The 14,513-nt window shown below is 33.5% G+C and overlaps 1 pseudogene; it reads right to left on the reverse strand.

Annotated features, from left to right (window-relative positions):
• Positions 1-781: 781 nt before the first annotated feature.
• Positions 782-12,204, reverse strand: LOC133866218 (uncharacterized; annotated as a pseudogene).
• Between the last annotated feature and the right edge of the window lie 2,309 nt (positions 12,205-14,513).

The following is a 14,513-nucleotide window of genomic DNA, read 5'->3' on the forward strand; positions in this document are numbered from 1 at the left end:
AAACATCATCATCTATACAGCGTGGTGGTTGCTACGTTCGCATAGGTGGATTAATGAGTCCACGGTTTCAATAGTATAAAACTCACTAAGTTTTCGTATTGAGCCGACATTTCCTTTTTTCTACCATACGTTTACAACAACAGCTATTCTTAGTAAAATACTTCTTAAAATATTTTGTAGCTGATAAGGTAAATAATATTTCATAAATACATGAATTTATACTGTGTAGCTGTGAAAACATATAAATGTTTCAATCTCCCGCTTAGAAGCACGTACATATAATCTCATCTACAATATACTATATATAGGTGATAAGGTAAATATTGGCATTTCATAAATACACGAATTCATACTACGTAGCTTTGAATATATATACATGTTTCAATCTCCCGCTTGGAAGCATATATATATAATCTCATCTACAATATACTATATATAGTTGATAAGGTAAATATTGGCATTTCCTAAATACATGAATTTATACTGCGTAGCTGTGAATACATATACATGTTTCAATCTCTTGCTTGGAAGCACATACATATAATCTCATCCACAATATACTGTGCGTGTGTGCGTGCATGAGATAAACCAGTGGCGGACCCAGGTAATTGACATTGCAGGGGCCGATAAATATAATTTAAAATAGAAATTGAATAATTTGTCACACAATGTGTATCACAAAAGTACATTATAAAAATTCATTATAAATATGTGCCAAAATTAATATATTAGCAACAAAAACATGTTGGGACTAGTACAAAAAGACAGAAACATAAAGTGTTCAAAAACCTAGTTTACGTCCTTTTCGAGAAACAAAATCATCAAGTATCGAATCTAAATTGAAGCTCTCAGCAATTTCCCTTTCAATATACACAACTAAACTATTTGCAAGAAATTCATCTTTCATTTTGTTGCGAAGTCTTGTTTTAACAAATTTCATAGCTGAGAAGGCTCGTTCGGTAGTCGCTGTAGACACTGGAAGAGTCAAAACAAGACGAATCAATCTATCAATAAGATAGTATGTCTTTGATTTTCCCGTCTCTACCAATCCTTGACATAATTCTACAACGGAAGACAAATTTTGCAACTTCAAATCATTATGCACATCAAGTTCAAAATACTTCAACTGGAATCCCAAATTAATTTTCTCCTGCTCAGAAAAATCAAGAGGATAATACACCTCTGCAAGACTACATATATCATCAATTTTAAATGATTTATAACCATCCTTTGGATCCAAAGCTGAGCTAAGTGTCAAAAGTTTGACTGCTCTTTCACCAAACCTACAATTAAGCTCTTGCAGTTGAAAGTCTATAGCAGCATTGAATATGTCAAAATGATAATGATGCTCCATTGTAATGTGATTCTGTTGATTACGACCTCGACCTTCAATATAACGAGCACTCAAGTCTGGGATGTCATTTTCAAATTTCTTGGAAAAAGAGACAACACTCTCAAGCAATTTCTCCCAATCATCATCTCTTAGCTTTTGGATAAGTTTTTTTGCAGTAGAAACTGAATTAATAGCATTCAAAATATCTTGAGATTTTTGCTGCAAAGCTTGACAAAGAACATCAGTGATACCCATGATTTCCTTCATCAAATGTAAAATAAAAATGAATTCGAAGGATGTAACCATTTTATAAGCAGCATTAGCACTCCCCGTTGAGAGTAATTAGCTCATTCTCTTCTAATTATTTCAAGCACTGAACAAGTAGCATCAAACATACTTATTAGGCTGCAAATAGAATTATAATGAGAACCCCAACGAGTATCACCGGCTCGTTTCAAAATGCCAATTTAGTTAGCTCCTTTTCCAGTTTCAAGATCACTAATAGCTCGCATATGTGCAATTTTTTCTGCTTGAGCAGCTTGTAGTTGATCGTGACGTTTACATGAAGCACCAACTATATTGATAATGAAATTCAAATTTGTGAAGAACTCATGAACATAACCCACTTCTCTAGATGCAGCAACTAATGCTAATTGCAATCAGTGAGCAAAACAATGAACATAGTATGCATAAGGACAATCATTAAGAAATAATGCTTGCAATCATTTCCATTCACCACGCATATTGCTAGCACCATCATATCCTTGTTCACGAATATTTTGAATGTCAAGTCCATGATGAGAAAGAACATCAGATATTTTATTCTTGAGAGTCAATGCCGATGTATCTTTAACATGAACGAGATCAAAGAAGCGTTCTTGTATAAAACCATATTTGTCAACAAATCTCAAAACAATAGCCATTTGTTCTGTTTTAGACTAATCTCGTGCTTCATCAACAATAATACAAAATTTAGAGTCTCCAATATCTTCATGAATTTTATCTCACACTTTACTTGCCATGACTTGCAAAATCTCCTTTTGAATTCTATATGAAGTATACTTTGCAGATTTAGGAGCATTTTCCAAAACAACTGTTGCAACTTTTTCATTATATGATGCCAAAATTTTTATCATCTTAAGAAAATTACCTCGATTTTTTGAATCAGGAGTCTCATCATGACCTCTAAAAGCACATCCTTGAAATGCAAGCCACCGAACAACATCAATAGAAGTTTTTTACACGTAGTCGATTATTTTGAATTTGTTCAGTACTTTGTGCATTCAATAATTTATCGATATGCTGTGATTGTTGTTTTAAATCCTCACAAGATTTCACATCATTATTATGGGGTGAACAAGGATCCTCTCCAATATGAGTCAAAAAGGTACATTTCTTTCCATCGTGAACTTTTTTTCCAATTTCTAAATCCCTTGGTGATAAATACATCCCATCCATGACGTCCAACTGGTTTCATTGTAAAAAGATAACATGGTAGACAATATGCGGCATCCGTAGTAGGAGAATACTCAAGCCAAGATGAAAATTGTGTGAGCCATGAAGCTTGAAAACGACGGGGATAAATTTTTGGTCCAGAAAATGGATAGTCTTGACGAAAAATTTGATATGGACGTGCTTTCAAATAAGCCATTCTTATTTCATCACGTCGATTGACTGGATAGTCCCACATCGGAGGACGTTTTCCTGGATCCCGTTCTATAGAAAAACCATCAACTTCGTTAACATTAAGCGTGGAGGATTTAAAAGGAATCTCTTGAGCTTCCACAATTAGAGATTCATAAGGATGTTCTTCAACTTCAATCCTTTGAGATTTAAGAGGACGTTATTTAAGATTTGAAGTTTCAACATTAAAATTCAATGGTAGATTACTTTGTGGAACATCAACTTCTTTTCTTTTGAAGAATGACTCGATAGTTTTAAATTTTGACATGCTTGATGAACCTAAATTTTCCAAATTAAATTACAACCCCATAAGATATAATCAAACTATCAAAAAAAAAATAAAAAAATTATCAGAGTCTAATAATCATACAATCTAAAAAAAAAAAAGGCAAAAAAAAACAATAGTCTATATAACACTAAACTAAAAAAAATAATCTGAAAAACTAAAAACTTCAAAACTAACATCATTCATAATTTCATATATAACCCAAAACCAAAAAATATTCTGAAAATTTGAATAGAGAAATTACCTTGTAGACAAGAGTCACAAGATCAGCACAAGTATAGTAGAGAAGCAATGCCCAAAAATAATGAAAAACCTCTTGTCCTCTTCCTTCTTCTGCTCTTCAAGACTACACCTACAAACTAGCCAAACCTCAAAACTAACATTTTTTTTTTAAAAAAAAAAAAAAGAGAAAAAAGTTTTTCATACTCATTGAACACTAAAAAAAAATACCTCAAAAAAATGCCAACTTCCACACTTCATAGTTTCTGGGTTTCACACTTTCACTTCAGCTTCTTTTTCCACCACAGCCACAAACACCACTCACCAGCAGTGGCGCAGTGCAGCACCCTCGGCCTCACAAGGCCAGTGAAGTCATGGACTCACGGCCGCACCATTTTGTTTTGGTTTAAGTTTTTTTTTTTTTTTTTTGTTCGTTCTTTAGTTCTTTGTCTTAAGCTTTTACAGGTTTTTTTTTTCCTTTTTTTTTTCTTCTATCATTTCATTTCTCTTGACTGTCTTCATTTCTTGAGCCGTGCGTGCTTAAGGTGCTGCAGGGTAGCAGGTGAGATGGACTGAATCGACTGATGGAGTGTCTTGGACTCCTGATAGACTGCTAATAGAGGGAGTAGAGGCAGATGCTAAATGGCTAATGAATAATAATGGACGGAAGAAGCAATGACCTGATTCAACTGAATAAACCATGCTGTGGGCCCCTCAAAAAAAGAAAAAGAAAAAAAAGAGGCTATTGGATAGTAATGGTGGGGCCAACTTGGGAATTCCAAGTTTGAATTAACCGTAGTATAGTAAATTTATTTATTTTTTTTTTTTTCAGGAGCCAGCAGGTGGCCCTAACGCTAGTCCGCCACTGAGATAAACAAATGACATCAAAACTCAGCTACACTCGTATACAAGCTTCCAAACCTTCAGAAAATACAAGCATATGTGTACATCTAAGCATAACACCACATAAATCATCATATGCAATCTAGCTGTAAGGATATACATATGATCTGTTCCATTCAAACTCATAGGCATATTAATACGTTTAGCATTAAATACCACATAAATCATTCTATGCAATCTAGCTGTGATGATATACATGTGTTCTGTTCCATTCAAAATCATATACATACAATTACATTTAGCCATGAAAACATCATAAATCATGCCATACATCATCATCATGCCATTCTTGCATTTCCTTTGTTTCTTATAATTTTGTTGTTGATGCTATGAGACTTTAACCTAATCGATCTTAAGTTGCCTTGTGCCAATGTGACTTTAACCCAAACAATCTTATTTTTTATGCCAATGAGACTCTCACCCAACTAGTCTTACACATGAGTTGCCGATAGGACTTCAACCCAAACGGTTTTACGTTCAACGTTCATGATTTCATTTCATGCTCATGCTTTTATGCCATATATCCATCATGCCCATGCTTTCATACACTTATGTATCATTTAATATCATATGTTATTCATTCTCTTTCAAACACATCATGAAAACATTGACCCATCATAAAATTCATAAATTATATCTCATACTCGTTCTCATAAATATACTTGAAACTCATAAAATATCATCAAATCATATCTCAACATAATTCAAGATATTGAAAACATTCTCACAATAAATACTATCACAAAATTTAATCAACTCGGATTATTACAAATATAGCATTTTAACAATATCATAAAAACTACTAAAAATTAGTATCTTTTCTCAGTGAGTTAAATACTCACTTGGCTGCTCAACTTAAAGCTTATGAAGGAATTTTCCAACGTAAGCTTGTAATGTACCATCGCACTACACATTGCAATCACACATTACAGTTAACCCAAAATATTTTTAACTCTAAATCCCACTTAGGTTCTTGATTTGCCTCAAGAAGCACAATCTATGGAAACCCATAGAATTTCTAGGGTCCCATTTGATAACCCAACACTAATAACACTAACCCATAAGAAAATTTTAGGGTTAGAGACACAATTTACCAACTTACAACATTTAATCAAAATCTAGGGTTTTTTGGGTCTTACCTTGATTTCTCACCAAATATGAGCCCGATGCTTGGAAGTTGTCTAGAACAACACTAAAAACAAAATACCTAAAGAGATTTGAGAGGTTAAGTGTGACGACCTTTTTTATTTATTTTTTTATTTTTTTTATGTACAAAATAGAATCACCACAATGGCATGATGGATAATCATTAAGCCAACATCAACCTAATGCATCTCACAACATATGCATAATATATCAGAGATAAACAACTGCAGCTGAACTAAATTCATTAAGTAGAAAGTGTAAATATAACATCAGAGCCATACATCTATCTATCTGTTTAAGGTTTAAATCAAATATTATTTACATCAAGAATGACTATACAAAATAAGTGTCACATGCGACACAAGCTATATACTAAAGTCTATACAAAAATATGGATTATCCTCAAGTCCAACACATACAACCGTTGTGATAAGTTTCAACTGTAGTATCTCAAATACAACGCCATAGGGTCCTCATCGACGTCTGTGGTACCTGCAGCCAAAGCATTAACATTTACACGATTGTGGTGGTAATTATGTTCACATAGTTGAAAGTATGAGTTCACTAACTCAGTTGTATAAAACACACTGGTTTTCACAATTAGCCAATTCATTTATTTCTACCGTATGTTTACAATAATGACTACTTTGTGAATTGATAGTTTTCATAAAAGGTTTCATAGCCAATGACATAAACAACAACATTTGGTTCATAAATCAATAATCTATACACGCCATTACATATATAATCATGTGACTCAGATATCCTCGTATATAAGCTTTCCAAACCTTTGAAGAAATACAAGCATACAGGAATACCTAAGGAAATAATTGACACTATGTCTCAGCTTTATGCGCATACAAGTCATCCGAACCTTTGAGAAATTCCAATATATGCATACTCTCAAACATGACATCTTAGGAAAAACAAGGGATATAACATTACGGAATTACACACATACTATTATTCCGAACCTTTGGGGAATACAAGTATACGTACACTCCCAACATTAAATCATAGGGAAAACATTCGATGTAATATTTCGGCTATATACGCATACATTTCTTTCGAATCTTTGGGGAATACATGCATACATACACTCCAAAACTTTACATTTCATTAAGTCACATCAACGTCATAACTCAGTCACACATGCATACATGACATTTTGAACCTTTGGAGAACTCATTTTGTATATGCACTCTAAATACATGACATCTCATAAAGCACATATACAATCTAGCCGACTACCATTATACATATGTTTTTGTCCCCTACCAAAAACATATGCATACTAATACGTCTAGCATGAATCTTTACTAAAACATGCCACACATCATGATATGTATGCTCTTGTTCTGTTTTTTTGGTTTCTCTGCCAACAAGACTATAACTACAGGACTTGTTTCTGATGCCATAAGACTGTATACTCACTGGTCTTACATTTGCTCTATCATGGTGATCTTTCAACCATGGTCTTAACGTTCAGCATTCATGACTTCGTTATGCTTGTGCTCCAACACTATCTATACTCTGTGTTCATGTTATCACACTTATGCAATTCATCTCATGCTTTTCATAAAATTTCATCAATACATGCATTTCTTAACTTCTTATAACTCACATAAAACATTACTCAATCCATATATTCTCAATTATAACTTTAAACTCATAAATCTTATCAAATAATCATTTTAACATGCTAAAAGCATTGAAAGAAATTTATGTGCTTATATTATACTAAAATACTCTTGGCTCGAGTTTATCAAATCATAACATTTTCTTTTTCTTGGCATAAAACACAACAATGTTCTCAATGAGTAAAATCTTCATTTTGGCAGCTCGGTATTTGGTTTAAAGAGTGATTCCAAACGAAAGCCTAGCAATGCACCACTCCATTATCACATTGTATGACACGTTAATACTAACACATAATATTTCTAGCTCTAAATTCTTACTTAACTCTGGAATTGCTCAAGAACTGAAACCCATGGAAAATTCATAAATTTCTAGGGTTCTATTTGACAACCCATTAAATAATAATAATAACCCATAAGATTATATTAGGGTTAGACACAAAGCCTACCTTGGTTTTGGGCCTACCTTGATATTTCACTAAATGTGAAACCCAATGCTCTGAGGTTATCTAGAACACTTCAAAATGCACAATACCTAGAGAAAAATTGAGAAATTAAACTCAAACTCTCAAAAATCAATACAACATCTAGAAGAACTAGGATTTTCGGATTTACCTCAAACCAATAAGTGAAAATGTAGATTCTACCCCTAGGATTACGTTTTCGGCGTCAGATTTGAGTTTAGAAGCTTCAATATACTAGGATCTAGGGTTTTGTCTCAAAACCCAAAGAGAGAGAGAGAGAGAGAGAGAGAAATCAGCGAAATGAGCTGAAATGAGCTTTTTGGAAAGCCTGTTCAGTTCGGACATGCGTAAAGTCTGAGACTTACTAGAAGTCCCGTCCGTAGGCAGTCTAGACATGGTAGCAGACACGAATTTTTTGTCCAACCCGTCGAGACACCAATTGGGTCTGTCCAGACACGCAACTTAGAAAATCAACTCTAAACGTTTTCTAAGTGTTTTTCTTGCACATTTTACCTAATTAATAACTTAATTACTCTAATCATATTTTTAACACTTAATTATTATCTTGGACGTTGCATTTAGCCTAAACTTCCAAAGATCACCAAAAGATACAAGAAAAACTAGGGTTTATGGATTTACCTTAAACTAATATGTGAAAACAACGATTTTGTGTCAATGATTGTGTTTCCAGTGTTAGATTTGAGTTTAGAAGCTACAAAGTTCTTGAATATAGGGCTTGGGTGTAAACCCTAAGAGAGAGAGAGAGGACAAAATTCATGCGAAATGGAAGGAGATGGGAAAAAAATGAGCTGGAAAACGCGTCCAACCATTCTCTACCCAGGCTTGTCCAGACATGTTATTGAGCCATCCAGATACACCAAAGTGAAATGCTCATCCTGACTCTCAGGTTGCATCGTCCAGATGTGCATCGAACCTAAACCTACTAACTAACCCGTCTACATCCTGCCTGAACATAGAGGGAACATGAGACCTACTAACTGGTCTGTTCGGATACAGAGAATGCTCTGTCCAAACACACACCCCATAAACTTACTCTAAGAAATTTCTAAGTGTTCTTTTCCACATTTTATTTAATTACTCATTTAATTAATTTAATTTGTGCTTTAAACTCTAATTTAATATCTTGGACATTACAAATAAAACACTTCTACAACATTAAAAAAAAATAAAAAAATTCTTAGTCATATAAAAACACTTTTTCAAACTATATATATATAAAAAAAAAAAAAAAACACACCTGAAAATAAATTAATGAACATAACTTAAAATTTTATGAATTTGCTTGGAGAACGAAGCAATGCATGCTAAATTTAGAAAGAGAGCATGTGGAAGGTTGGAGAGACCTTCGACTGAGCTTGGGCAGATGTGAGAATTTTTACCGCTGCCGATGCCAAACAAAAGACCATTATTATTGCATAGAATTGCTAGAGACTATATTTTTATCCCACAATGTTGATGAAACAATCACAGCTAATTTTTTAAATTATTTATTTTTAATAAGGACTAATATAAGAGTGGGTTAAAATTGTCACATAAATATTATGAGAAAGTTATATGATAAAAATATAATTTATAACATTACCCATTATTTTTTGATAGTTGTAAGATATTAAATATTTAATAAAAATAAAATTTATGATAGTTATCGAATAAAAATATGATTTATAGCCTTCGTATTATTATAACCCAATCTATTTTGTCCCCCACTTGCAAACCTAGCGGTTTAGCTACCACGTCAACCAAACAAGATGGTGAACATGGCCAATTGGCACATAGGGTAGGGTTTATATATCTATCTCTTCTCATGCCCTAAAATCTTAGATAAAAAGTTTTAAATCATTTCAGATGATCAAAATAAGTATGACTTGTTAGAGCATTCCTAGTAGCCTCATCAAAATAGCTTTTTAGTTATTTTGGTGAGCCAATTTGAAGAAAACACTAAAAAACCACTCTCATTAGCCTCACCATTTTAACCAAAAAGTTTTGATGAGTGAAATTACTCACCAATTCTGATGAGTAATATTCACTCACCAACTCACTCACCAATTTTGTTTTACCTTTCTCTCTCACATAATCAGCACACTTTTTTCCTTTTTTCTCTCATTTTCTTCTCCCATCTCCCATCTCTCACACACGATAATGTCCTTATTTCATGGACATGAAGGATTCTTTGTAAAAAGATTAAAAAGATTAAATAAAGAAAGAATAAAAAAATATGAAAAAATATTATTTAAATGGAATACTTATAATAAATAGTTAAAATGGTGAGGCTGTTGGGAGAATTTTAAAAAAGTGACTCACCAGAATAAAGAAAAGTAATTTTTAGTTACTTTGGTGAGTAAAATTTGATGAAACTACTAAGAATGCTTTTATGAGCCTGGATATTTGATGGTGGGATTTGTAATGATATAATGATAAAAGACAATAAAAGATAATATATATATATATATATATATATATATATATATATATATATATATATATATATATATATATATATATATATTTTTTTTTTTTTTTTTGACATGGCCACACAAGAGGGGGGAGGAGGGATTTGAACTAGTGACATCCGCTTTATGAGGCGTGGTTCTCAACCGATTGAGCTATCCCTTGGAGACATGAAAGATAATAATTTGGCAATTCGAGAAGCCAATCTCTCATTTTCACTCAAACACACGGTAAGAGATGAATCTTTGAATAATTTTCTGGTTAATGTATTAACATAAATTGCATATATAAATACAGACTCTAGCAACACATAACTGACCGACTAACACATAACTAACCCACTACAGCACTACTAACATGGTCCACTCATAAAAAAAAAAACCATGGTCCACTACTCAGCCCATGTCTTTTGCCCACTACCCATTACATTAGGGGTGAAAAGCCAGTTACGATTACCGGTTTTTGGAGAAAACCGGTAACCGTAACCGGCTGGGAGGTTAGCAAAAATTGCTAACCGCCTCCGCCAACCGCCTAGGCAGTTGGCGGTTTTCAAATAACCTATAACCGCCAACCGGTATTTTTTTTTTCTTTTGTTTTCTTTTTTAGCTATTGGACCTGTTTTGTTTTGAACCTTTTTTTTTTTTTACTAGTTTTCTATTATGCAATTTGTTAAATTAGGCTATTGCCTAGTTTAAAATACAAAATTACAAATCTTGTAATTAGAAAAATAATCAAATGGCCAAATCTGAAATCAGTGAACAACCACGTTGCCAAGCATAATCAAATGGCCAAATCAGTGAACAACCATGATCTTCTTCCAATTAGAAACCAAATGCTTGCTAATTTGCAAGCAATTATGCGTTTACATAAAATCAAAAATTCAAAACACAAGTTTACACCCCATATTCAAAACACAAGTCAACTATCAACACACCTCTTAAACCCCTACATTCACAATATCAAAAAATCAAACCTTATTCAAATAGTTCATAGTCCACAAGCCCACACACAGACACTCACAATATGGTTTGATTCACAACATCAAAAAATCAAACCATATTCAAATAGTCCATAGTCCACAAGTCCACTCACCCACACTCACAACATTGTTTGATTCACAACATCAAAAAAACAAACCATATCCAAATAGTCCATAAGTCCACACACCCACACCCATCAATTATCAAACCATATCCATAGTCCATAAGTCCACACTCAACATAAAAAAATCTTGTAGAAATAACAACACGACTCCTATTCGGTCTTCTAGCAAAATCATGTGGAGATAACAACAATAAATATTATAAACTTAAAAAATTGACAAACTAAGCAATTGCATTGTAATATAAATATAATGACAAGTCAAAAAATGATAACCTTCCTCTAGGAATAAGATGTGTCAGTCGTCATTGAATGAGAATGTTGATTCTTAGGCCCATCTACAATAGAAAAAGTTTGAGTTAAATAAATAAATAATGAAAAGTAAATGAAATGAATTTATAAATAACTAATTCATAAAAATTTACCAAGTTCATCATAGCTTTCCATAAAGTCCTGAAACACTTCCTCATAGATCATTGGGCGATTCTTTAACTAGTCTTGTGTGCAAATCAAGGCCTCAACAGTAAGCGGAGATAATGAACTCCTAAAGGTATCCAATACACGTACTCCGTTGCTAAAGGCAAACTTAGAGGCAACGGTGGAAATATGGATGACCAATACATCACGAGCTATCGCTGCGAGAGTAGGATATTTTGGTGTATTAACCTTCCACCAATTTAAGATGTCAAAATCTATAATATTTGCTTCACACCCATCCAACAAATATTGATCCACCTCCGACCTACATTCCAAGTCATTCTCTGCGACAAGGTGTTGGGAAAACATATTCCTATATTGTGTCTCTTTATCTTCATCACCACAAATAGGATTGACATCTACTCTTCTTGTATCTTCAACAATGTTAAATGACTTCCCTATTCCCCACTCATGAAACTTATTGTATTGCTCAATTAAACGATTCAGGAGGTCTCTCACTTTTGCCTCTATTTGATCCGCCCACATAGGCCCATTACATTTTCTCAACCAAAACACCAATGCCTTTATCTTGTTGGGTGGATCAAGAACAAAACCAACATACAACATTAAATTGATCATATCCATAGTCCCCCAATACTTTTCATATTTTTGTTTCATACTAAAACTCACAGAACTCAAGACCTGATCTTTACTGAGACAACCATCATTCAAGGTATTTTGAATAATACAAAGTTGCAAAAAATATGAATTGGAGGCGACATGAGTTGAGCCAGAGAACTTCAATGTAGCTTCATAAAAAGTTTGCAAAAATGTCGCAAATGCCCTAACATTTTCCCAATCAATAGGTTGAGGAACAACAAAATGATTATGCTCATCTTCCCCCAAAAGCTCTTTGGTACTTCTCAGCAGTGGTCAACATCAAATATGTAGAGTTCCATCTAGTTGGAACATCTAGACACACAATGTTTTTACATTTAATTTTTTCCCGCTCTATACAATATTTAAACTTTGACATCCTCTCCGGTGAAGACCTCACATATCTCACTGCGTTTCTTATATTAGTAACACAGTCACCTAAGTCTTTCAAGCCTTCATGCACAACAAGGTTTAAAATATGAGCGGCACAATGCATGTGAAGAAATTCTCCTCCTAAAACAGTATGACTCTTGTTCTTCATCCTCTTTCTCATATACTCAATCCCCACATCATTGGCTGAGGCATTATCAACTGTAATAGTGAACACACTATCAATCCCCCACTGGGTCAATGCACTCTCTATCATTCTTCCAATAGTTTCACCCCAATGATTGGAAATTTAGTTAAACTTGATAATTTTTTTATGAATCGTCCAATCAGAGTCTATGAAGCTAGCAACAACACACACGTAGTTTATATTTTGCAGGGATGTCCATGTATCTGTAGTGATGCATACCCTTTTACCGCTCAAAAAAGCCCTCAACCTAAGCTTTTCTTCTTCATACAGTTTCAAACAATCTTTTTGTAAAGTGATACGACATGGAACTTTGAACCTAGGTTCAATTCCATTTATCAATTCCCTAAACCCATCACTCTCCACATGCCTAAAAGGCAGCTCACTTTTGAAGAAATACCGAACAATCAAATTTCTTATATTGTTTGAATCATACTTCATGAATCTAATTTGGTTACCACTACCACCTTCTACCGGTTTCTTGAATGACATTTGCAACATTGTTTGGTTTTTGGATAGTGTTGAATCTTTTGATTTCTTAAGTGGAGAGTCTAGGTAATTATAGGTAAGATGGTGCATCATGGCTGAAGTGCCATTCCTCTTATAGTGACACCCTATTAACCTATTGCAATGACTGCACATAGCTTTAGGGTTTTCCTTATCGATCGGTTCTACTTTTTTAAAGTACTTCCACACAATGGATTGATTCACAGGTTGTTTTTTGCATTGTGACTGTTGGGAAGGTGTGAGGCTTTCAATATTTACAATGGAAGGTGTTTCAGAATTGTCATCTACCATAATAGGGGTAGTTGCATCACTCAAAGTGTCTGCCATCTGTTATTAGATAAACAATAAAATTTATTTAACAACCAAAAGGAAGAGGAATCACACCTCAAAACAAAAGAAATATCATCTCAAATAAAAAGCTAAAAAATATAACTCTTCATTGATCTAATTACAAAATATTGGGCCTTCCAAGACTAAATTACATATCGACCATTCGGTCATTAACACAACAGCCAACCCAGATAAACACCCATCTATAATACCTTAGTCCAACATGTCAACATGAATAACCTTAAGCAATCATCCCCAATTGTCCATGATTTATAACACACAACAAAGATCAATTTACAATTCCTTCTTCACAGTTAACTAAACCATCAAATTTCTTTAAACAATTAACCTCACTAATCCCCTACCCTTTTTATAAAATTTCACTTAAGCAATGTGGGACATTTAGGACATTGAATTTTACATCTTTCTAAGTTTTTGGCTCAATTATGTTTGATGTTGTTGATTTTGATTTACATATCAAAACATAGTCGAAATACCTATTTCTACAAAACTGAGACAAGGCGTCAAGGCCTAGTACCACAAAAGGGCTTGTAGAAGATTTTATTTCTCTAATTTTTTTTTTGAATAGATCATAGTTTTTGGAATAGCAAGGTTGTAACTCTGCTGGTCCAACAATTGTGCTACCCAGAAGCGAGCCACTAGAGTAAAAAAACCCAATAACAAACTTCAACCAAATTCGAAATCCACACTAAAAATCAGAAAATAATAAAAATATGAACACACTAGTGACACTACAACAGCAAATGTGACGAAATAACCAAAACAA

Source organism: Alnus glutinosa, chromosome 4 (genome assembly GCF_958979055.1).
Source record: "Alnus glutinosa chromosome 4, dhAlnGlut1.1, whole genome shotgun sequence".
Lineage (NCBI taxonomy): Eukaryota > Viridiplantae > Streptophyta > Magnoliopsida > Fagales > Betulaceae > Alnus > Alnus glutinosa.